The sequence below is a fragment of the Nerophis ophidion genome, linkage group LG04 (genome assembly GCF_033978795.1).
Source record: "Nerophis ophidion isolate RoL-2023_Sa linkage group LG04, RoL_Noph_v1.0, whole genome shotgun sequence".
Classification (NCBI taxonomy): Eukaryota; Metazoa; Chordata; class Actinopteri; order Syngnathiformes; family Syngnathidae; genus Nerophis; species Nerophis ophidion.
The window spans coordinates 11,618,857-11,643,976 of NC_084614.1; the positions used below are offsets into that span (position 1 = coordinate 11,618,857).

At 36.7% G+C, this 25,120-nt stretch overlaps 1 protein-coding gene across 7 annotated transcripts in view; it reads right to left on the reverse strand.

The window, feature by feature from the left end:
- msi2b (musashi RNA-binding protein 2b) overlaps positions 1-25,120 on the reverse strand; it is a 637,421-nt gene that overhangs the window by 153,904 nt on the left and 458,397 nt on the right. The gene's annotated exons all lie outside the window — the stretch shown is intronic.

Consider the following 25,120-nt stretch of genomic DNA (forward strand, 5'->3'; position numbering starts at 1 on the left):
GAAAAAGGAGGAAGATGAGGGTCCTATTTACCTCGTATCTATCCCATCCATGAATTATGTAGTGGCAGAAGTGCCTGACGAGGGTCGGCTGTTGGTTGCTCTCTGGATTGGCCGTGTGTGTCCGCCATGCTGCACAATCTATTTGCTCCATTGCCTATTTGGCATCAGCCTGTCCATATGTTTGTCTGTTTGCCTCCTGGCTTCTCCCTCTCTGCCTTCGCTTAAACAGAGCATCCTCGGCTGCTGCGGTTCACATGTCATCCTGGCCGGCTGCACAAGACAGGCAGGGGCGCCCGTGCTTTGTACACCTCAACTAAGAAACAGGATGGCCTCCATACAAATAGGCGTCCTGACAGGTCAGCACATTATTATTCACCCACAACCTTATTCACACATGCACAGCACCAATGTCCATACCAGGGATGGGTATTTGCGATTCCAGGAAAAAAATTCATGGACAGTTATTTTTAATACTAATCATTAGAAATATATAAAGTTGCGGTCAAAAGTTTACATACACTTGTAAATAACATAATGTCAAGGCTGTCTTGAGTTTCTAATAATTTCTGCAACTCTTATTTTTTGTGATAGAGTGACTGGAGCACATACTTGTTGGTCACAAAAAACATTCATGAAGTTTGGTTCTTTTATGAATTTATTATGGGTCTACTGAAAATGTGACCAAATCTGCTTGGTCAAAAGTGTACATACAGCAATGTTAATAGTTGGTTGCATGTCCCTTGGCAAGTTTCACTGCAATAAGGACACTTTTGGTAGCCATCCACAAGCTTCTGGCAAGCCTCTGGTTGAATTTTAATTTTAATTTTTGGCCACTCCTCAAACAGCTCAATGTTTCATCTGACATCACATGGACACATATAGGACCTTCTGGAGGAAATTTCTGTGGTCAGATGAAACAAAAATTGAGCTGTTAGGCCACAATACGCAGCAATATGTTTTAATCCCATGAACACAAAACCTACCGTCAAGCATGGTGGTAGTAGTATTATACTCTGGACTCTGGTAGAGGGGTTAGTGCATCTGCCTCACAATAAGAGGGTCCGGGGTAGTCCTGGGTTCAATCCCAGGCTCGGGATCTTTCTGTGTGGAGTTTGCATGTCCTCCCCGTGAATGCGTGGGTTCCCTCCGGGTACTCCGGCTTCCTCCCACGTCCAAAAACATGCACCTGGGGATAGGTTGATTGGCAACACTAAATGGTCCCTCGTGTGTGAATGTGAGTGTGAATGTTGTCTGTCTATCTGTGTTGGCCCTGCAATGAGGTGGCCACTTGTCCAGGGTGTACGCTGCCTTCTGCTCAATTGTAGCTAAGCTAGACACCAGCGCCCCCCGCGAACCCAAAAGGGACAAGCGGTAGAATATGGATGGATGGATGGAAATGTTGCTTTACAGAGAGTAAATGGGACAATGAAAAAGGAGGATTACCTCAAAATTCTTCAGAACAACCTAAAATCATCAGCCCGGAGGTTGGGTCTTCCAACAGGACAATGACCCCAAACACACATCAAAAGTGTTAAAGGAATGGCTACATCAGGCTGGAATGAAGATTATAGAATGGCCTTCTCAAAGTCCTGACTTAAACATGTGGACAATGCTGAAGAAACAAGTCCATGTCAGAAAACCAACAAATTTAGTTGAACTGCACCAATTTTGTCAAGAGGAGTGGTCAAATATTCAACCAGAAGCTTGCCGGAAGCGTGTGGATGGCTACCCAAACCGCCGTAATGCAGTGAAACTTGCCAAGGGACATGTAACCAAATGTTAACTTTGCTGAATGTATACTTTTGACCCAGCAGATTTGGTCACATTTTCAGTAGACCCATAACAAATTTATAAAAGAACCAAACTTCATGAATGTGTTTTTGTGACCAACAAGTATGTGCTCCAATCACTCTATCACAAAAAAATGAGAGTTGTAGAAATGATTGGAAACTCAAGACAACCATTACATTATGTTTTTTACAAGTGTATGTAAACTTTTGACAGCGACTGTATATGTGCCTTCGGACTGACTGGCGACCAGGACACGCTGTACCCCATTTCTCACTCAAAGTCAGCTGGGATGGTGCAAAATACCAAAGAAAACTAAGGAAAATATACAATGAGTAAATAGTTTTATTTTTTGCTTCAGATATAATTTTTGATTATTGTTAGATCGCAGAAAATACTAAAGAACAAAGGAAAATTAACAGTTAGCTTATTAAAATAGTAAAAACTGTGATTATTTCTATTCTTAAAAAAGAAAAAAAAATCATTGTCATGTCTTTCATAATGATTGTGAACAATAAGCAAAATTTCCCAAAAAGTGCATTTCCCCTTTAAGGGGCTGAATAAAACAAATTAAATTGATGCATTTTGGTGTGTTTTCTGAATGTTGTTCATTTATTTCACATAGAATATATCATTCAAATATTCCTAAAATAAAAAAACAAAAAGTGGATGTCAATGGAGATGCACTGCGTAATTGCTTCTAAAATGTCCATAAAAAGCGGTAAATGTCTCTTGCATGTTTAAAACAGCACAACATGATCATGTAGTAAATAAGAGTGTCACCGTGGTGATGCCCTACATAGTACATGCAAAATCCTCATCCAATTTTTTAATTGCACACGGTATCAGTCAATCACACGCAACACACCCGCTAATAGTACACACTATTATTTGGTCCCACACGCTATTTAGTGTGTGGTATTTGAATCTTAGTAAATCAGGCTCATACTGTAGCTGACAACCAAATTCAATGAAGAAGGCAAAGTTACTACTGTATTAGCACAGAAAGAAGTGCTGGAGCATGATGGAGGAGCATGTACACATGATGCCCCCCTTCTAATACATGCCTGTCTAGCACCGGCCCTGCTGGGAACCCACATTTATAGCACACTTCCTTAATGAAGGTGCGTAGTGACAGACTTAAGTCGAGGGGGAGAAGGCCGCGTAGCTCGAATCTGCGAAGTTGCACACCATTTTTCAATTTAGCACATTGGAGACTAGGGCCAATAAAGTAATAAAATACAAAAAACAGTGCAACTAAAGTAGTACAACCCAAAGAACAGTGGGAGTAAAGCAGTAAAATACATAGAAAAGTAAGACTAAAGTAGAAAAATACACAGAACGGTGGGACTAAAGAAGTAAAATACAAATAATAGTGGGACTAAATTACTGTAGTAAAATATTAGGAAGAGTGGGACTAAAGCAATAAAATACAAAGAACAGTAGGGTTCAAGTACTGTAGTAAAATACAAAGAACAGTGGGACTAAAGCTGTAAAATAAGAAATACGTAATAGTGAGACTAAAGTGGTAAAATACAAAGAACAGCAGGACTAAAGATGTAAAATACAAATACGTAATAGTGGGACTAAAGTGGTAAAATACAAAGAACAGCGGGACTAAAGAAGTAAAATACAAATACGTAATAGTGGGACTAAAGTGGTAAAATACAAAGAACATTGGGTCTAAAGAAGTAAAATACAAAGAACAGTGGGACTAAAGCAGTAAAATACAAATAATAGTGGGACTAAAGATGTAAAATACAAAGAACAGTGGGACTAAAGTGGTAAAATGCAAAGAACAGTGGGCTTAAAGCAGTAAAATACAAATAATAGTGGGACTAAATAAGTTAAATACAAAGAACAGTGGGACTAGAGCGGTAAATTACAAATAATAGTGGGACTAAAGCAGTAAGACACAAATAATAGTGGGACTAAAGCGGTAATATACAAGTAATAGTGGGACTAAAGAGGTAAAATAGAAAGAACTGTGGGACTAAAACCGTAAAATACAAATAATAGTGGGACTAAAGCGGTAATATACAAGTAATAGTGGGACTAAAGTGGTAAAATACAAAGAACAGTGGAACTAAAGAAGTAAAATACAAATAACAGTGGGATTAAAGCAGTAAAATACAAATAGTAGTAGGACTAAAGTGGTAAAATACAAAAAACAGTGGGACTAAAGAAGTAAAATACAAATAACAGTGGGATTAAAGCAGTAAAATACAAATAGTAGTAGGACTAAAGCAGTAAAATACAAATAATAGTGGGACTAAAGTGGTAAAATACAAAGAACAGTGGGACTAAAGAAGTAAAATACAAAGAATAGTGGGACTAAAGTGGTAAAATACAAATAACAGTGGGACTAAAGCAGTAAAATACAAATAATAGTGGGACTAAAGTGGTAAAATACAAAGAACAGTGGGACTAAAGAAGTAAAATACAAAAAACAGTGGGACTAAAAAGGTAAAATACAAAGAACTGTGGGACTAAAGCAGTAAAATACAAATAATAGTGGGACTAAAGTGGTAAAATACAAAGAACAGTGGGACTAAAGAAGTAAAATACAAAAAACAGTGGGACTAAAAAGGTAAAATACAAAGGCTTGTGGGACTAAAGCAGTAAAATACAAATAACAGTGGGACTAAAGCAGTAAAATACAAATAATAGTGGGACTAAAGATTTAAAATACAAAGAATAGTGTGACTAAAGTGGTAAAATACAAATAACAGTGGGACTAAAGAAGTAAAATATAAAGAACTGTGGGACTAAAACAGTAAAATACAAATAATAGTGGGACTAAAGTGGTAAAATACAAAGAACAGCGGGACTAAAGAAGTAAAATACAAAGAACAGTGGGACTAAAAAGGTAAAATAAAAAGGAACTGTGAGACTAAAGCAGTAAAATACAAATAATAGTGGGACTAAAGTGGTAAAATACAAAGAACAGTGGGACTAAAGAAGTAAAATACAAAAAACAGTGGGACTAAAAAGGTAAAATACAAAGAACTGTGGGACTAAAGCAGTAAAATACAAATAATAGTGGGACTAAAGCAGTAAAATACAAAGAACAGTGGGACTAAAGAAGTAAAATACAAAAAACAGTGGGACTAAAAAGGTAAAATACAAAGAACTGTGGGACTAAAGCAGTAAAATACAAATAACAGTGGGACTAAAGCAGTAAAATACAAATAATAGTGGGACTAAAGTGGTAAAATACAAAGAACAGTGGGACTAAAGATTTAAAATACAAAGAATAGTGTGACTAAAGTGGTAAAATACAAATAACAGTGGGACTAAAGAAGTAAAATACAAAGAACTGTGGGACTAAAACAGTAAAATACAAATAATAGTGGGACTAAAGTGGTAAAATACAAAGAACAGCGGGACTAAAGAAGTAAAATACAAAGAACAGTGGGACTAAAAAGGTAAAATAAAAAGGAACTGTGAGACTAAAGCAGTAAAATACAAATAATAGTGGGACTAAAGTGGTAAAATAAAAAAGAATAGCGGGGCTAAAGAACTAAAATACAAAGAACTGTTGGACTAAAGCAGTGAACACTTTCTTCAATAGATGCTGTGCTGTGCTATTAAGCGGCACTTCCATTTAAAAGTGGCTAAAGAACACAGTGCCCTCAGCCACTTTGCTGCTGTCATAGCAACATGTCGCTGTGGTTTGACATAGTGCTGAAAACAAACCCTTAGCTTGGACTTTGCAACTGTGCGAGGACAAACATGTCCGCAAGAATTCTCCAAACAATGTTAGGGACTTCAGACGGCTGACATAGCAGCTGGGCAACAAATAGCGTGAAGATCGGCCCACACCATACACATGGCAGTGTTTGATCGGCCTTCTGCAGCAGCCCCCATCACATCCAGTGGGCTGCCGACTGCGAGAAAGACAGAGCCAGGTGTGAGTCATGCCTCCACGCTCTCAGACACCGGTCTTTGATATCCAAAGAGAGGGCTCCTTGTCATGGATTGTGAAGCAGCCAGGAGCCAGGAGCCAGGCTCTGGTGTGGCGTGAGTGTGTGGGTGTCCGCCTGCTTCAAACACTCAGGAGTGTGTGACGGAAGGAGGTGGGAGATTTCAAGAGATAACTAAGTCAAAGAAGGAGAAAATAAAAGCGATGATAATGGTGAACTGCAAGGCTGCAGCACTTTGGAACTAGGAAATCCATCAGGATTCTGCTGTCCCAATGATGGCTTGGAGAACTTTTTAAGAGCTCTAACAGTTATTGTGTATCATGATCTACCATTTAGATGGGAGTTGTTCAGCGAAAGTGTTCTTGTCAGCAAAAGGGAGACCCCAATAACCTTCCCTGTCTTTACTGCCGACAAAATAACAACGATTGTGCGAAGAGGAGACAAACGCTCACACGTGAAGACAATTTGTGAAACAGCTGAAGTAAACGTAGGGTTGACAAGAGATGGTTACCTATCCTGGTGCCTCTTCTCTTGCGAAGTTTAAATAAGCATCTAAGGACATGGCGCATGATCAGATGGCTAATACGGAATAAACTGTAATACACAGGTTTAAGTTCAAAGGACTGGTGTGCGCGTTGTTCTTTTTTATGTATACCAGCATGTTTTACATTTACCTGTGTTGATTTTGTTAACTAATCATTTTCATTTCATCGTCAACAACCTATTTTCCCCTGACCAAAATAAGACACATAAAACCATGCTTGTTGACTATGACGATAACACAATTAACTGAAATTGTCGTCGACTAATTAAAAGCAAGGCGAAAATGTTGACCGAAGCGTAATTCAATCACATTTAATTTTGTTTTGTAGATGGGTGGGACAAAGTTCAGAATGTATTCAATCACAGCTCTCTAACAGTTAGCTACCAAGGTGAGACAATAAGATGATTTTACTTGTGAGACAAGGAAGTTGGATTTCTTAACACAAAAACAATAATCTGTGGATTTAACATGTTCCATTTCGTAATATGTGTACACCTGGGAGAGAATGAAGAGGACACATTTTATTGGGCGGTATAGCTCGGTTGGTAGAGTGGCCGTGCCAGCAACTTGAGGGTTCCAGGTTCGATCCCCGTTTCTGCCAACTTAGTCACTGGCGTTGTGTCCTTGGGCAAGACACATTATCCACCTGCTCCCAGTACCACCCACACAGGTTTAAATGTAACTTGGATATTGGCTGTCACAATGTAAAGCGCTTTGAGTCACTAGAGAAAAGCGCTATATAAATATAATTCACAATTCACATTTGTAATGCTAAATGATGCCATGAGGCGAGTTATCTTGACATCTACACAACTGTAAGTTAAAGCTCTTTGTATTTAGTGATTTAGGGATAGTGATTTCCAGAGCCCAAAAAAGGTCTGCGGGCTATAGAGCGTTTTCCGTTCGGGCTCCAGTACTCTGGAATGCCCTCCCGGTAACAGTTCGAGACGCCACCTCAGTAGAAACATTTAAGTCTCATCTTAAAACTCATTTGTATACTCTAGCCTTCAAATAGACTCCCTTTTTAGACCAGTTGATCTGCCGTTTCTTTTCTTTTTCTCCTATGTCCCACTCTCCCTTGTGGAGGGGGTCCGGTCCGATGTCCATGGATGAAGTTCTGGTCGGGACCCATGATGGACCACTCGTCTAGAGTCGGGACCCAGGATGGACTGCTCGCCTGTGTATCGGCTGGGGACATCTCTGCGCTGCTGATCCGCCTCCGCTTGGGATGGTTTCCTGTTGGCTCCGCTGTGGACGGGACTCTCGCTGCTGTGCTGGATCCGCTTTGGACTGGACTCTCACGGCTGTGTTGGATCCACTATGGACTGAACTTTTCACAGTATCATGTTAGACACGCTCGACATCCATTGCTTTCGGTCCCCTTGAGGCGGGTGGGGTTGGGGGTGGGGGTTACCCACATATGTGGTCCTCTCCAAGGTTGTCATAGTCATCATTGTCACCGATGTCCCACTTGGTGTGAGTTTTCCTTGCCCTTATGTGGGCCAACCGAGGATGTCGTAGTGGTTTGTGTTGTGGGCTATATAAATGAACATTGATTGATTGATTGATTGATATTTGACACTTTTGCTTTTCCTGCGTTCATGAACAAATTATAATGATGTCATTCATCGTAACTCTGTTTCACAACACAAATACATACCTGATTTGCCAGAGACGAAACATAACAAAATAAAAAAAGGGCCTGAAAGATATATTTTGGCATTGACCATGCTACTTTTGTGTTAAACAAATGCTCTGCAGGTAGTCTAATTAAAAGTGCTTTCAAATAAACATTAAGGAACCTTATCTTTAAACCTGATATTTTAGTTGACTAAATCCACTGTGATCTTGGCTGAATAAAATATTATGTAATTTCATTAACTAAAACTACACTGAAACTAAATTAATTTAGATGAATGAATTAGACAAGCGGTAGAAATGGATGGATGGATGAAATTAGGCTAAAACGAAAATAGTTTGTCAAAAGATTATGACAAAAACTAAATAAAAACTCACTGTCAAAATTGCCATTGTTATGTACTTTGCAGTCGAGAGTAACCAGATGAGGTGGTTCGGGCATCTGGTCAGAATGCGACCCTGCACGCCTCCTTGGGGAGGTGTTTAAGGCACGTCCAACTGGTAGGAGGACACGGAGAAGACCCAGGACATGTTAGAGAGACTATGTATCCCAGTCGGCCTCAGAACGCCTATGGATCCCAAGGGAAGACCTGGACAAAGTAACCTGGGGGGAGGGAAGTCCGGGCTTCTCTGCTTAGGCTGCTGCCCCCGCGACCCGACTTCGGATAAGCGTAAAAAGATGGATGGATCGATATACTTTGTGTGGAACTTTGCCAAGTCTATTCACTGATCACACATCTATTGTGAATATTGCTTTTCAATTTTTTGTTGGATAGAGGGACATTAAAACATTGAATTGTTGGAAATGTGCATTTTAAAGTTGAAAAAAGATCAAATTAGGTTCACCTGAAAAGGTTTTAGTGCATTATGGGTGTCATGATCCCACAGCCTCCATGTTCTAGGGTTTTGATTATTTTCCTGTCCTGGTGTTGTGATTTTGGTTTTACGGTACTTCCTGTTGGGCTTCCTGTTTAGTTGAAGATCTTCATCTGATCTTTTTAAAAACATCTATTTTACCTCAGTTTTAAATTATATTGTATTGTTTAGTCTGTCTAATGACTTCGTTTGTCTGATTTTTCTGTTTATGGTGTACAGACCTTTAATTTTTAACCATGGCTGTTTTTAAAGGGCTTCATAAATAAAGTTGGTAAAGAGCACTGTAGTTTCTTGCAAGTGCACTTATTTTCTATATCTAATCAAGTCTATTTAGATGCACATGCCAGTGTGCCAGTGTTGAAATATTGCAAATGTGCATGAGTTACTCGGCTGCAGCTAGCAAAAGGCTTTTTTTTCTGCCATTTTTTTTCTCCTCAAATTCTTTGCCCTGCACAATGCTTTTTGTCTCTGCATCCTGGGGTCACCCCAAAAACCACCATGCGCCATTATGACACTAGGTTTATCTTGAAAGTTTACCCCAAAGTCAAAACCCCTCACTTTTTGTGAGGAGTGTATTAAAATGTATATTTCACCGCACTGAACGGTTGTGTATTTATTTCCATTTATAAATTCATTCATTTATTTTAATTTATGGTTAATAATATCAGAACAAAGACCCAAGGTGAAGCCTCGTTAAGCCACTATGATTCCTACCTGTAGAACAGCCTGCCGGAGAACCTCAGGAATGCAAGGGACCGTTTATATTTTTTTATAAAAAAGATTAAGGATCCCACCTTTTTAATTAGGTTTATTTAATTTATATTTTTTGTTCTCAGGTTGTTCATTTCTATTTTATTATTTCACATTTTTATTGCTACTGTATGTAATATTATTCTTACTATTTAAGGGTTTTATTAATTAAATATTCATCAATATGTTATATATGTTTTAAAAATATTGTCATGAGTTTTAGATAATTTTAATGTTTAGGTATTCTCCAGTGTGGACGCCTCAAAGATGGTCTTTTCCTCAATTCTCAGTGCCATGCCATGTTTTGTTAATTTCATAAGTGCTTGTGTGCCCCACCCACCCCTTTAAAAAAATAAAAACTGCAGTTAAGCACTGTATGTTGCAACTTGCCTGTGTATGAAAAGTGCTATTTGTGCAGTTGATTGCTTGACTTCTTACAAAAAATTAAAAAAAAACAATACATTAGTTCAGACTTCAGTACTACACTATGGAATATAATCATGAATTACATTATTCAACTTCTTTTATATTTGCATGCTTAATGTGTCCATACAAGTTTTTCACTTCTTCACTTCCATTACACTGTGATGTATTGTAGCATATGGTATTCAAATCAATTCACCATGTCAAATTCATTGTATCACGGTGTATTTAAAAACTATACCAACTTTCAATACAGATTATGGCCATAAAAATACATGCAACACCTTGAAATATTTGTTGTGTTGAGCAATTCTAAAGGATCTGTTTTGTTGGTTTATCGCAATTTATAGGTGTCCCAATACAGATTTGTTATGTTTTCAACAATATTGATCTGATACGATATTAGCACGACTCATTATTTTGTAAAGGGGAATGTTAAAAAATGTTTGATCAAATAAAATTACTCAACCAGAGAACAATGTTAGATTTAAAACTGGAATGGACTTTTACTGTCTTTAAGTTGAAGTGGAGCGCTACCACGTCTACCTTTTTGTAAATGACTTCACAAAAATACAAGAAAAGACCCACCTTGTGTGTTTATTGGAGGACATTTACGTGTTAGCTGGCTGTCCAGTTTTGCACAAGTAAACACGCTGCAGGACTGCTTGTTTCTGAGCTTGTATTAGAAGATTTTAGATGCAAGTCAAAATAATCCGATTAGTTTTTTACATCAGTGTCAGATCCAAAACATCTGTTGCAAGCAGGTTTATAAACTTTGCAAAAAACATCACTTATTTTTTGAATAATTTTGCGTGAAACTGTACATAGAGAAACAAAAAATATGGGACATTGACTGTTAATCGTAGTAAACACAAAAAAACACGACTACTTTGTATCGCTACTGTCTGCTGATGGGATAAAGGAAAACACCCTCACAAACTGTAGTGGTGTGCATTAATTAGACCTCTGGCATGTCTATGCGTTTCCCTGGAAAATATATATTTCAACAATATGCCACCATTAAAACATAACTTTTTGTGGTCATAACACAACTATTTTCTTCAGCACGAACAAACAGAATAGAGAAAGCCTCCAGTTATGACCTTTTCAATACATCTCTCATACATATTAACCTTGTAGGTAAAATGCAAAGGTGTGGGCGAGTTGGACTGGAAATGACTGTCCTTCAGGGACAAGTGTTGTGGGTGTGTGGTGTGTGTGTGTGTGTGTGTGGAGGGGGAGGTGGAGAGCTATTAGCTTCAGTAGTGAAAGGATCCATCAGTAGACTGGCAGGTTGAAGAAAAGGAACTTTGTCATTTATTGTGTTTCATTTAATACAACTCTCACTCTCAACCTCTACAGTCAAAATAGACTGCATGGCCGGAAAATGTGATAGCGGGGAAAGTGGAACATTACAGGGATTATCAGAAATATATAAGGGTGTCCTGATCCGAAATGGATATCGGTCTAAAATCAGCATAAAAACAAGTTTTGGAGGATATCGGATTGTATATAAGATCTTAGACATAAGCTCCGATACAAGCAGTCCTGGAGCACGTTTACTTGTGCAAAGCTAGACAGTTTACATCTAAATGTTTTCCAATAAACACACATTGTTGGTCTTTTGGGGTATTTCTTTAAAGTGGTTTATAAAAGGTAAACATGGTAGGCTATTGGCTACTAAGAGCTAGCAGCTACACAACAGCTAAGCACACAATAGCACACAAGCTGGACATGGATAAGTGTCCTAATTGAAAAATATTTTAGTGTAAAATAATGGTTAGTACATACAAGTATCAAATAATTATATTTGCATATTACTTACACATACAAAGCCTCCAAGCAGTAGCTTGTTAGAAAGCGTTCAAAAACAAACTACTCACACACATAATAAAAGTGACTAGTTTCCCAACTCTAAAAAAAACACCCAATTTAACTGCACCATAACCGAGACGGCATTCGAAATCTAGGGCAAAGTTCTGGAGAAAAGTGGATCATTCCAAAAGTTGGACACAGGTACCACTGTACTTTGTTACAGCCGCTCAAAGATAGGGGATTGTCACATTATCTTAAATTTGTCGTAATAGGACTGTGCTGCAGTTTCCTGCGGGTTTTCCCGAGATGCAAAAGAACTGGATTGGACATGGCGTCAAGGTAAATACATGATTTCATCTTTTAATCAAAAAGTACCAAACAAAAGGAGCGCACAAGGCAGAGGCAAAAACAACTTAGGACATGAAACATGAACTAAACAACACATTAAACTGTGGCTTGAATAACAAAGAAAACGTACGTGGAAAGACAAGAGCAGCATGAATCAAGCATGAATAATGAGCATGAACATTGTTATTATCAGGAGTATCTATGACATGAAGTGAGGAGGAGTGAACTTTGGCGTGAAAAAACTACCAATGTCACCAGACCGACTGGCAGACACAGACAGGTTTAAATACTGCCTCTGATTAGTGCTCAGGAAGCAGGTGAGCGGGCGAGCACTAATCAGAGACAGGTGAACACAATGAGTAACCATGGTGACAAAAGAAACAAGGAAGTGCAAACAGGAACTAATGGAGTCTTAAACAGAAAACAGAAAAACATGATCCAAACCACAGATCATGACAGAATGTCACCAGCAACCTGTTTTCCCGCAAGGACATTGAGGAAAGATATCAAGATTTTTTTTTAAATTCTGTTAACATTTTCCTTCATGCCACATATTCATGCTCGTTTTCCTGTCAAGTAAGTTTTGTTTATTGTCCATAGTTTTGTTTATTGTCCATAGTTTTGTCTAAGTTGTGTTTGCGCCTACTGTCATAACTCGGAGTATGGTTCAGTTTCCTGCATGGATTGTCCCGAGTAGTCCGTCTGCCTTCCTGACCCCGATCCCTCCCTCATCATGACAAAACTGGATGTCGTCCAAGTACCGGAAGTACACAATTTTTATTTTATTAAGATGGATTACAGCCTTTTTTTGACGGGAAATGAAGGTTTTATTCTAACGCTCTGCGAAATTTAGAACTACTCATGTTGTTACTTATGAACTCCTTTTACGACAAAGTTACTTTTTGTCCCTCAAAAGAGACTTCAAATACAAAAATATAACAAAAATGTTCTCTGCAGGCCAAATTATTTTTCGAGGCATCCCAGTAAAACATTTTTCACACTTTTTATTTTTGTAAAAAAACGTTTTTAATCAAATTCGAATTGAATTTTATGCTTGTTTTGTATTAAAACAAATACATGAGAAACCAATTGCTGAATAAAAAAAATGTGTGTACAAAATAACAAATTTATCATCATAAAAACAAACATTTATAATCTTTCCGAACTCAACTCCCGTAGGCAATAGTGGGACTTTGTGGGGAAATTACTTTCTGGGCAAATACTGTATATTCATATCAATGATGGAGCAGGAAGGTGCTATGAAAAACATGCTGTCATTCGTTAATTGACATTTTACTGTACGTGCTTCACAAAAAATGGGGCCCCACAGCATGTGATCTACGTAAAGGTAGGGGTGGACCCCTGACAAGACTATTAGGATCACTGAATAATGGGACAAAACAGAGTAAATGACATGTTTTAATACTGAAGTGAAATATTTCGAATCTCACAGGTGCAGATGGTTGATATTTGTTATGCATGTTTTTTTTAATGGCAGAAGATTATGTGGCAATTTTAAGGACCAAGCACTCCCTTCTGTTCAATATTCAAATATAATAATATATTCACACACACAAAGAAACACATTCCAAAGTGACGCATTCATCATCAGACCGATGTTCGATGGCGTCCATCACTTGTGCAGGTTTGAACGCCGTTTGAGCTCTTCGCAAATGTCCCAAACTAAGTGTGCGGCAGACTTTACAGCCTTCACAGCTCATAACTCTCCTTCTTCTTCTTGAAGTGTAAACATCCTGTTACTTATCGGCCAAGATTTGCAAGGCAGCACTCCAAGTGGAACTGACTCCTCCAAACAGTGCCCCTTCTCCCTCATTAGGCACATGATGTACAAACACTGCTGAACATTTCCATTTTCCAAAATACACACTATGTGTTTTTCAAGGCATTTTCAACAACAGAGCAAGCGTATTTCCTTGTTATGGAGGTTTTCATACAAATATAGTGATGATACACATAGTCAATGGCTTCAATGATTTCGGTCCGAAAGGCATCTTTGCAATGGAAGAAGGCTTAGAATTAATATGCAGACACACAAACACGATTCCTGATGTGTCGTTTAAATGCTTCTTATCTATAATGTTCAGCAACAGCGTAGCCGATTGGTTTGCAGGGTTAACATGTGACAACGCAACCAGTCCAGCTGGCAATTGAGGATTCAGAAGATGTGACTAATTGAACGTAATTAGGCTTTGCTTAGACAAACAACTGCTTTTAGGCTTGGTTTAGAGGCCATGCAAGAACTCTGTATTTCTTATAATCAGCAATGTTTTTTTGTTTATCAATGTTATGGCAAAAAAGCGAATCAAAACATCAAATTGTATTTCAATGTTTTACATTTGGGCTGATGAGCAAAGTTAAAACAGTGGGTTTTTTGAGGATTTGCTCACATTTACTGTAGGCTCAATACTTGACATGAAGGTAGGTGTCTGTAATATTCCTATGGATTAGGGTGCTGCTATTGCTGCAAAACATATTGCATTGTCACTTTTCATTATTTCACACAAGGCAATAGCTGTTCTCCATTTTTGAAAACTCAATTAGTATAATTTGCCTATGTCTATTGATACTGTGCACAGTAATTTAATGGTTAAGGTTATGATATTAATTTATTTCATCCATGCATATAGTTACAATATGGTAAATTACATATTTACAGTTTCTTGTTACAACATGTCCTAAAGGAGTAGGAATAATCACAGCTTATTTCAACCGTAAACCATATAATCATGGCTCAGCTCAACCTCTACCTGATCTAAATCAAAATTGATCCCCAGCGACTTTCCAAAGCATCAAAAAGGTTTATATGTGATTATAGTGTATATATATATATACTCTCATTTTGTTTTGCACACTCTTGGAGTCAACATGTGCATAGTCATTTACATAGTGTCATGTACATAGTGTATATACCCCCACCCCCATTTTTGGTATATATTGTTTTTCAAATCACCTGACATGTTTACTGCGTGTATGTACATAATTTATCAATTTTTTAATGTAGTTTTTTGTATACATATCACAGGTTATATAGGTTTTATTATTGAATGTATCAAATGTGATGAATATTTAATGGACCACAATGGAAACCAGCCTTTTGGCTTTTTGTGCCATCCATTTGCCTTTTTAAAGCATTACATGAATTAAATTCTTCAAGATGTCAATAAACTTCTCAATCAATCAATCAATCAATCAATCAATCAATCAATCAATCAACCAATCAATCAATCAATCAATTAATCAATCAAGCAATCAATCAATAGATCAATCAATCAATCAATCAATCAATCAACCTATCGTCTTTTTCCGTTTCATAGCAATTTTGAGATTTTTATTTATTCAATGTTTATCTACAATTTTTATTCCATGTATTTTGTAAACAATTTCTTAACCTGGATAATATTCGTATGTCGTTTGACTATTTTGCATAATCCATTCCATGATTTAATTTAACATACTGACATACTAAAGGTTTTATGTGTTGTACCTGCATACAAATGTTTTAGATAAACATTTTCCCATAGGTTATATATTTCCTTTTTTTTTTTTGGAGAAGAATTGTTGTATATTTTTGGGTAGCAAGTTAAAAAATTCAAACTTTATCTTTGTTAATTCCTCGTAAATTCAGTGTTTCCCATACATTTGGTTATTTGTGGCTATGTTTGCCCTGATTGTCTGTGAATGGACAGTAGCTTGCCATTACAAGTCCATACAGTGGATGGCAGTATGTCTTTTAAAGCATACTGCCAACACCTCATGATCTGGGGCTTCATGTATAAGATTTGTGTGGCTTTGCTACTAAAAATAGACATACGTTCAAATCCAGAAAACATTGTTTGCAAGAAAAACATCTCACGAATTAAGCACATTTTTTTGTTACATCGCAATCAACTTGGAATCGACAGCAAGAGTTTGCTTGGCACGCCTGGACCACACCCAGCCCACGCCCCCTTATAAACATGTAAATCATAACCCTTGTGACAAGTTACGCACACTCTGCCTAATCACAATTCAGTCTTTTTTGTGATTCCAGTGAATGACAGAGTCATTGCCATCTCTCCGAGAACTGAAGACAGGCTGAAATAAAAAAGGAATGGTCGGTTCAGGAAGAAGGTGAAGAAGAACAGATGGGGAAAAGAGTGCTGCATCCCTTTTGAAATATTAAGCTGCAATAACACCTAACACTTTACAAGACGTGTGACTCTGATTACTAAAGGTGGGGGAAATAATAGATGTTTAGATGCATCGCAATTCGGACATTGACGATTACAAAATCGATGAGTAATTGCCAATAATCAGTAATCCATCCACCCATTTTCTACCGCTTATTCCCTTCAGGGTCGATCGATTTATTGAATGTAAATACATTACTGCAGACAGTTGCTGACTGCAGCGAGCCACCTCACCCAGAGATCCAACCAGCGCCTTTATTATAAGGCTTCTAAATGTTCCAGTTTTGCACACATTTCCTTTAATTTAATAAATGTGTGAATTAATATCACTGTTTCTTATTACAAATATTTAATTGTAATTTAGTTGCAGTTTCAGTTTATTTCAAACATACATACGATAAATTGTAATGCATCACATATTTCCAGTTGTTTCATTACAGCACATCTTAAAAGGAATAGGAAGAAGCATAGCTTATTTAATCCTACTCCTTTTCATTTCATAGCAATTGGATCCCATGTTCTTGTTCTTTGTTTGTAACTAAACAGTGAATAGATGAATAATAAATAAATAGTAAGTACGTAAACAAATATCAAATACATAAATAATCATTTGTAAACACCTAGTTTGAACAGCCTCTTAAACTGGATCATATTAGTACATTTTTTAACTTATTTGCTTAATCCATTCCATAATATAATTCCACATACTGATCTGCTAAAGGTTTTAAGTGTTGTACGTGCGTACAAATGTTTTAAATTAGATTTTCCTCTAAGGTTATATTCCTCCTCTTTTGTTGAGAGGAATTGTTGTACATTCTTGGGGAGCAGGTTATAGTTTGCTTTGTACATATTTTTTTCTGTTTGCAAATACACCAAATCATTGAATTTCAATATTTTTGATTTAATAAATTAAGTGTTTGTATGTTCTCTATATCCAACATTATGTATTATTCAAATTGATCTTTTTTTGTAACACCTTAATTGAATAAAGCACACTTTTGTATTTGTTTCCCCATATTTCTGCACAATAACTCAGGTATGCGAGCAGTAAATCATATGAAGTGATTTTTGATCTAGAACATATTTTGCTTTGTTCATTATTGATGTGTTTCTTGGTACTTTATGTTGTATAATTTTTACATTAGATTTCCAGTTCATTGTATAATGTATTATTACACCCAAAAATGTGTTTTATTTTACCCTTTCAATGTCTACTCTGTTTTTTTGTATTTGTGTTTGACTCTCCCTTCTACTGTTACCAAATAGCATTATTTTAGTTTTACTGAGATTCAAAGATCGTCGGTTTTTGTCAAACCATTTTCTTAATTTGTTCATTTATTATGTTATTTGTATTAGCTTGGGTGTGTTCTCCCCTGAACAAAACACAGTTGTATAAACTGCAAATACTACTAACTTTAAGTCATTTGTAACTTTATAAATGTCGTTTGTATATAGATTGAACAATTTTGGTCCCAGTATTTATCACACAATATGTTCAGGTCTGTAAAAGTGTGTTTACCTATCTTTACATATGGCTTCGTGTTGGTTAAGTAGCTTCTTGCCCAGTTTAAGACCAACCCTCTGATTCCATACCTTTCTAATGTGTTTATTAAGATATTATGATTGATTGTGTCAAATGCTTTTGTTAAATCCATAAGCACTGCAGAAGCACATTTTTTGCTATCTATTGCATTGGTGATCTCGTCCGTTATTTCGATTAATGCCATTGATGTGGAAATGTTGGCTATGTATCCGTATTGGTTGTCTGTCAGTGTTTCATTGTTATTTATGATTTTGTCCAATCTGTTCTTAGACAGTTTTTCAATCATTTTAGAAAATTGTATAAGAGATACAGGTCTGTAGTTTGTAAACTGGTGTTCGTCACCAGTCCTATAAATTGGTACAACTTTTGCTGTTTTCAATTTATCCGGGAATTTGCCTATTTGAAATGATAGGATGATGATAAGTGTAAAAAGTTCTAAAATCTCTTCAATAACCATTTTTATTGTTTCCATATCAATTCTGTTACAATTAGTTGAGGTCTTGGATTTGCATTTTTTCACAGTATTGATTATTTCCTCTTTTGTCACACCTTTGAGGAACATCAAGTGGAGATTTGTATCTATGGTGTAATTCAAGTCCTTATCTGGTCTTGTTGCCTCTTCTATTCAGTGAAATGCACGCATCAATGGTGTTAATATCGACATCAATTCCCTTTGATTGTAGAAAGTTGACCACGTGTTGCTCTGTTGAAGCAGCGCCTATGTTATCTGGTTCTCTTTTGTTGTCAACTGCTCTTGCATAGGATCGAGGATTGATGCGTAGCCTTGCAATGATGATGTCATTCTGGTTTGTAAACAGATCCACTTCCTCTTTGATGTTTTCCAAAACACTGATATTCCCCAGATTGGTGATATCTTGTTGTTGACTGACATTGAGCTGTTGCCTCAATGCAGCCATCTCCTCCATGAAGTTCTTCAAATCAGTGTTATTTAGTTGCAACTGTTGCCGCAATGTTTCTATCTCCATTTTAATGATCTCCACAACACTGCTGCTGTCCCAATGGATGTTGTCTTGCTGCTTGTCATTCGACTGTTGGCGCAATGTTACATTCTCCTCTTTCAGCTTCTACGCCTCCCGTTTTAATGCTCTGTTGTCTTCACAGAGAATGTTCATTTCTTCTCTGAACTTTCTAAATTCCATCATATCATAATTTTTTGTCTTCAATCAATCAACCAAAGTTTATTTATATAGCCTTAAGTCCCAGGTGTCTCAAAGGGCTGCACAAGCCACAACAACATCCTCGACTCAGATCCCACATCAGGGCAAGAAAAAAATCAACCCAATGGGATTAAAATGGCAAACCTTGGAGGGGACCGCAGATGGGGGGACCCCACCCTCACTGGGCGACCGGTGCAATGGATGTCTAGTGGTAATAGATCATATTGTGAGAGTCCAGTCCATAGTGGGGACTTCGATGATCTGTTCTTGGATTTCTGCAACATCTTTTTGTACATGGTTGATAATTCCTAGAGATTGTTGACATTGCTCTGTCTTATTTATATTGTTTTGTAGAGTTCCTACTAACTCTTTTAAATCCGGTGTTTAACGGTGTTGTTAGCTTCCGCGGGAAGCGGCGGCTCTGGGGTTTTTTTTTCTTTTTACTTTCACGTATCTTGCACCTACCAGAGCTGTGTCAGCCTTTCTTGCAGATCACTTGTGTGGTCAGAAGCGTTTAAAGTACGTCCAACTCCTTGGTTTTGTTGTTTAGCTTTGGGTTGCAAGGCAACTGCTTTGAGCTAGCATTTAGTTAGTTAGCCACCAGATTTTCAGCCCCTTTGGTTTGCTTACTTAAGCAAATTTGTGCCTCCCACTGGGCAGAGTTGAAGTCGAATATGTAATCAAGTTGTCCTATAGCTGTGAACACAATCTTTAGTCGGGAAATTACAGTTTTTTTGGTTAAAACTGTAGTGTCGGGAGCGGAGCTCTTCTAGTTTACGTCCTACCTCGGAAACAGGAAGTGACAATGTTAGTGAAATAAATGTAAAACTACATCACTACACATTAATTAAAGATGCATCAGTATAAAAATATTTAATCAAATCGTAGCTCCTGAATCGTAATCAAATCATAGCTCCTGAATCGTAATCAAATCGTGGGGTGCCCAAAAATTCCCCCCTTTACTGAATACCCCAATTTAAATATAGTTTAAGTGATTTACAACAAAATGTGCTCATATCAGATTTGAATTTCATATTAAAACTATGTATTATTTGGTTGAATGCAATCGTTCACATTTACACATGCCTGCGCTATCAAAAAGTATTTGAAAGACTTTGACTCGTCTGACTGCTTAATTTACACAGTAGAGAACTGTGGCAGCTGTACGTGACACAGAGTCGTCCCCACCCCTCCACCGTCCCCGGTCTCGGAGCTGCGAGTGTGCTGCTACCAGCTGCTTCTGCCCCCCAAAAAAAGTCACAGAAACACATTGTGACAAATTTATCGCCTGGATTAATTATTATGAATTTAAACATGAATCAATAAATGCATTGGCAAAAAAAAAAATGTTGTGTTCTTGCCTCGATCTTTTACACATTAATGACATCAAATGATGGCAAAACCCTAAAGAGCACCTCTGTGTGTCGCCAACGTATCCATAGCCTGTAGAAATGTGTGTACTGTACGTGAAGCATGAAGTTGACGTGAGACAACCGCACAATTCCAATACGTCAGTCTTGATACATCTCAACTTTGCCGTAAAAAAGGGGCGTACAGCAGGTTTTTAATGCATAAGCCAGATTATTACATGAGGCCCCATGTCTTTCAGAGAGAAAGAAAACATACAGTAGCAGCAAGGATCAGCGTTGGTTGCCAACTTAGCACTTTGTCTAGCAAATATTGAAAGGAGAACTGCACTTTTTTTTTAAATTTTGCCTATCGTTCAAAATAGTATAAGATACAAGAAGACAAACATTTTTTTCTTCCAATTTGTTACATATAAATATCGTCTCGTTTTAGGTGGGTACCAATGCAGTTAATGTGAGCAATCATTCCTACCTCTAAATCACTTAAAAAATGCATCCAAAAACCGCCAATAATACTTCATTTATGTTCCGGAGCCTGTATAATAACCAAACTGTAGCGACATTGTTATTGTAAGAGCAAACACTGAGGAACTCTTTCTCTAGCGTACTAACACATCGGTGTGCAACGGTATAAGCCATAAAAGCTAACTACGGCAAGAGATAAGCTAGCTTCTACGACAACACAAAATGCGTTCGGGTTTGAAATGCACAACACAATGCAATCGGACAGTAACCTGTACTGACTAAAAACATGAACAATCATATTATAGTATATGTAAAGCATACACAGCACATTCATTTCAAGAACACATCACAACATTTGCGAAATAACTGATTATTACTCGATTTCAAGAAGAAAATGACCCCTGTGGAGCCCATCAATAAACCAACACATTTTTGTTTTGGCGTCACCGGTGAGAAACTGATTGCCTCTACTATTTGGATATAATTCCCACTGTCTCTCATACTTGGCGCTAAAGAACCGTGATTTGATAGATTCTGAAACTGGCTGAACCATATACAAGATTAAATTAAATATGATGGGATTTCAATTCTGTCAACATTTTTGTCTCGTTTTCAATAGTTGACAGACTCGACACTGGTTTACTGAGTGCTGAGGGGAGGAGTGTGTGTCAGTTGGTGCACGGACTTGCGCAGCCTGACAGCCAAGTGTCTAAAATGAGGGAAGATCCCTTGTTCAGCGGATTTCTCCGCTACACCAGATAATTGTGTCAACTTGAAATATATTATTTTTGTGAGTATATTAAAATGTACTCTATCAACCTCAAAATATTTGATTTGAGGGGACAAGACATTAATTTGAAGTGGCTCTGCACCCTTTTGGCCCAATGTACAGCCAGCCTAATATACAGTATAAACCCACTCAAATGCACAGTAGGTGATAAGCAAAACACTCTCTTCACACTTCCCTATGTTTAGCGCATATTGGCTGCTTGATATTTCTGATTATTTACAAAACTTTAATGAGGTCGTCAGGGAAAGAAACAAGGTAGGAGTCGAAGCTTCACATACTCCTAATATTCAATGTTTTATTGTTTATACTTTGTATTGCATTGTTTTCAGGGTCTGATGTGGTTGGGGGTGGTGGGGTGTGGGTTTGTTAAAGTGGGAGTAGTTGAAGTTATGTGTTCAGTCTGTTATAGCTTGCTTAAATCAATGCAAACTGAAGTGTTATTTTGGTACAAATGAATGTTGTTATGTCACAATCAAGGTTCTAATGTGTGGCAAAAAAGGCTTTGTATTTGTGTATGTCTGCACATATCTATATAACAGCGTACTGGCGATTACCCTAAAAAATATGGCTTTATTGCACGTTGTGCTGTATTTTTACATGTTTGGCAAATTTCTTCTTCAATTTTGTGTGAAATCAATATGTAGACTTTAGAGCAGGGGTCACCAACGCAGGCACCAGGTAGCCCGTAAGGACCAGATGAGTAGCCCACTGGCCTGTTCTAAAAATAGCTCAAATAGCAGCACTTAGCAGTGAGCTGCCTCTATTTTTTTTATTTACTAGCAAGCTGGTCTCGCTTTGCTCAACATTTTTAATTCTAAGAGAGACAAAACTCAAATAGAATTTAAAAATCTAAGAAAATATTTTAAAGACTTGGTCTTCACTTGTTTAAATAAATTCCTTTATTTTTTTACTTTGTTTCTTATAACTTTCAGATAGACAATTTCAGAGAAAAAAATACAACCTTAAAAATGATTTTAGGATTTTTAAACACATATACCTTTTTACTTTATAAATTCCTTCCTCTTCTTTCCTGACAATTTAAATCAATGTTCAAGTAATCCTTTTTTTTTTTTGTAAAGTATAATAAATACATTTTAATTTAATTCTTCATTTTAGCTTCTGTTTTTTCGACGAATAATTTTTGTGAAATATTTCTTCAAACTTACTACGATTAAAATTCAAAAAAAATATTTGTCTTTGTTAGAAATATAGTTTGGTCCAATTTGTTATATATTCTAATGAAGTGCAGATTGGATTTTAACCTATTTAACCTAAAATTCAAAAATGAATCTTAATCAGGAAAAATTACTAATGATGTTCCATAAATTATTTTTTTATTTTTTTCAAAAAGATTCGAATTAGCTAGTTTTTCCTCTTTTTTTCGGTTGAATTTTGAATTTCAAAGAGTCGAGATATATTTATAAAAATATTTATCTGTTATATATTTATTGTGAGAAATCATTAAGATGATTTCCACAAAGATAAATATCATTAATTATTAATAATAACATAGAGTTAAAGGTAAATTGAGCAAATTGGCTATTTCTGGCAATTTATTTAGGTGTGTATCAAACTGGTAGCCCTTTGCATTAATCAGTACCCAAGAAGTAGCCCTTGGTTTCAAAAAGGTTGGTGACCCCTGCTTTAGAGCATTACAACCGCTGATTGGGTGTAAAAAAAGATGTGTAAACACATGGTTGATCACAGATTACTCTGAGACAGCACGTAGTTGTAATAAATAATACACTACTGAAGTTAGTGTTGTGATTTTGATATCAAATTCATTCAGATGCTTATTTAATTACATTACAAAATAATTTAGTAAATATATGAGTACACATACTTCACAAATACAGAAATAGGTATATTGTATATACATTGTGTGTGTATATGTATGTATATATATACTGTATACATATATATGTGTATAAATCATATACATAATATATTTGTATAATATATATATATATATATATATATATATATATACGTATACATTTACACACACATATATATATACACACGTGTATTTATATATATATATATACACACACACACACACACATATGTATATATATATATATATATATATATATATATATATATATATATATATATATATATATATATATACATATATATATATATATATATATATATATATAGTATATACAGTATATACCGTATTTCCTTGAATTGCCACCGGGGCGCTAATTAATTTAAAACTTCTCACTCCTGCGCTTACCAAAGGCATGCATTAAAAGTAAGCATGCGCTAATTATTTTTAAACCTCTTCTCACTCCGGCACTTACCAAAGGTATGCAGTAAAAATTTAAGTGTGATGTAAGCTTGTACCTCAAATCCTACTGAATAGCTCTTAATCTTCTTCCCTTTATGTGATTTCAAACTACCGGTATTGAAATCAGCCTCCTCCGTTTAGAAAATGATGACAGGGGAAGTGTCACTCGTGACGTCACAAGTTTGACCAGGCGGTAATACTAAGCATGCGCTAATTAGTTTGACCTGGCAGTAATTCAAAGCAATTCAAGGAAATCCGGTATATATATATATATATATATATATATATATATATATATATATATATATATATATATATATATATATATATATATATATATATATATATATATATATATATATATATAAATGTTTGTCTACATATTGTTACTCAGCCAATTTTTTGCCCAATGCAGCCCCCAAGACAAAAAGTTTGTACACCCCTGCATTATAATATATAGTTGTTTAATTGCAAATGCAAGGTGTTGAAATATGAATAATCTGATTGGGAACTGGGTACCCCTGAGGCTCAAATATCTGAATTGTTCTGGCACGGGGCGCTACATTAGTTGATCGATTTTAAAAGAACGCAAACAATAATTTTGCGGGAACTTAATATTTGCGGAACTTTTTATTACACTGTCTAATTTAATACATCCATTTCCTCTCTGAGTACTACAGTCAGAGTTTATTTGTCTCCTCAGTGCAGTAATTGGTTGGCCGTGTAAGGAAGACGCAGCAAGAAACTGGCAACATGGACACAATTCCTCCATCCTGACTAATAAAAAAATACACAGCAGTCGGCTAACGCCACTTTAAGTCCATTTCGATGGAACATGGATTGGTAGTGTAAGGTTGCATAGTGACCCACTCAGTTTTCCCCTAATGATCTTCTTACCATCCTCCTCCCATTCTATACTGTAGTTGCCTCATTGGTTAGCGAGGTAAAAGTGTGTTGCTGTACTCTATAATTAGGAGGCCTGCAGATGACCCAGGTTGTTCCACAGAGGTGGGGCATAAGTGAACGTCAGTACAGCTTACAGAGAAGGGAGAGAGCATCTTCCTCAGCAGCGCCCTAATTTTAATTATAAATGAGGACACACAGTGACAGAGAGAAAGGGCTCCTGAGAGTAAAGACTGGGTGGTACACGAACACAGGGTGAATCGGGGTGTTTGACCAA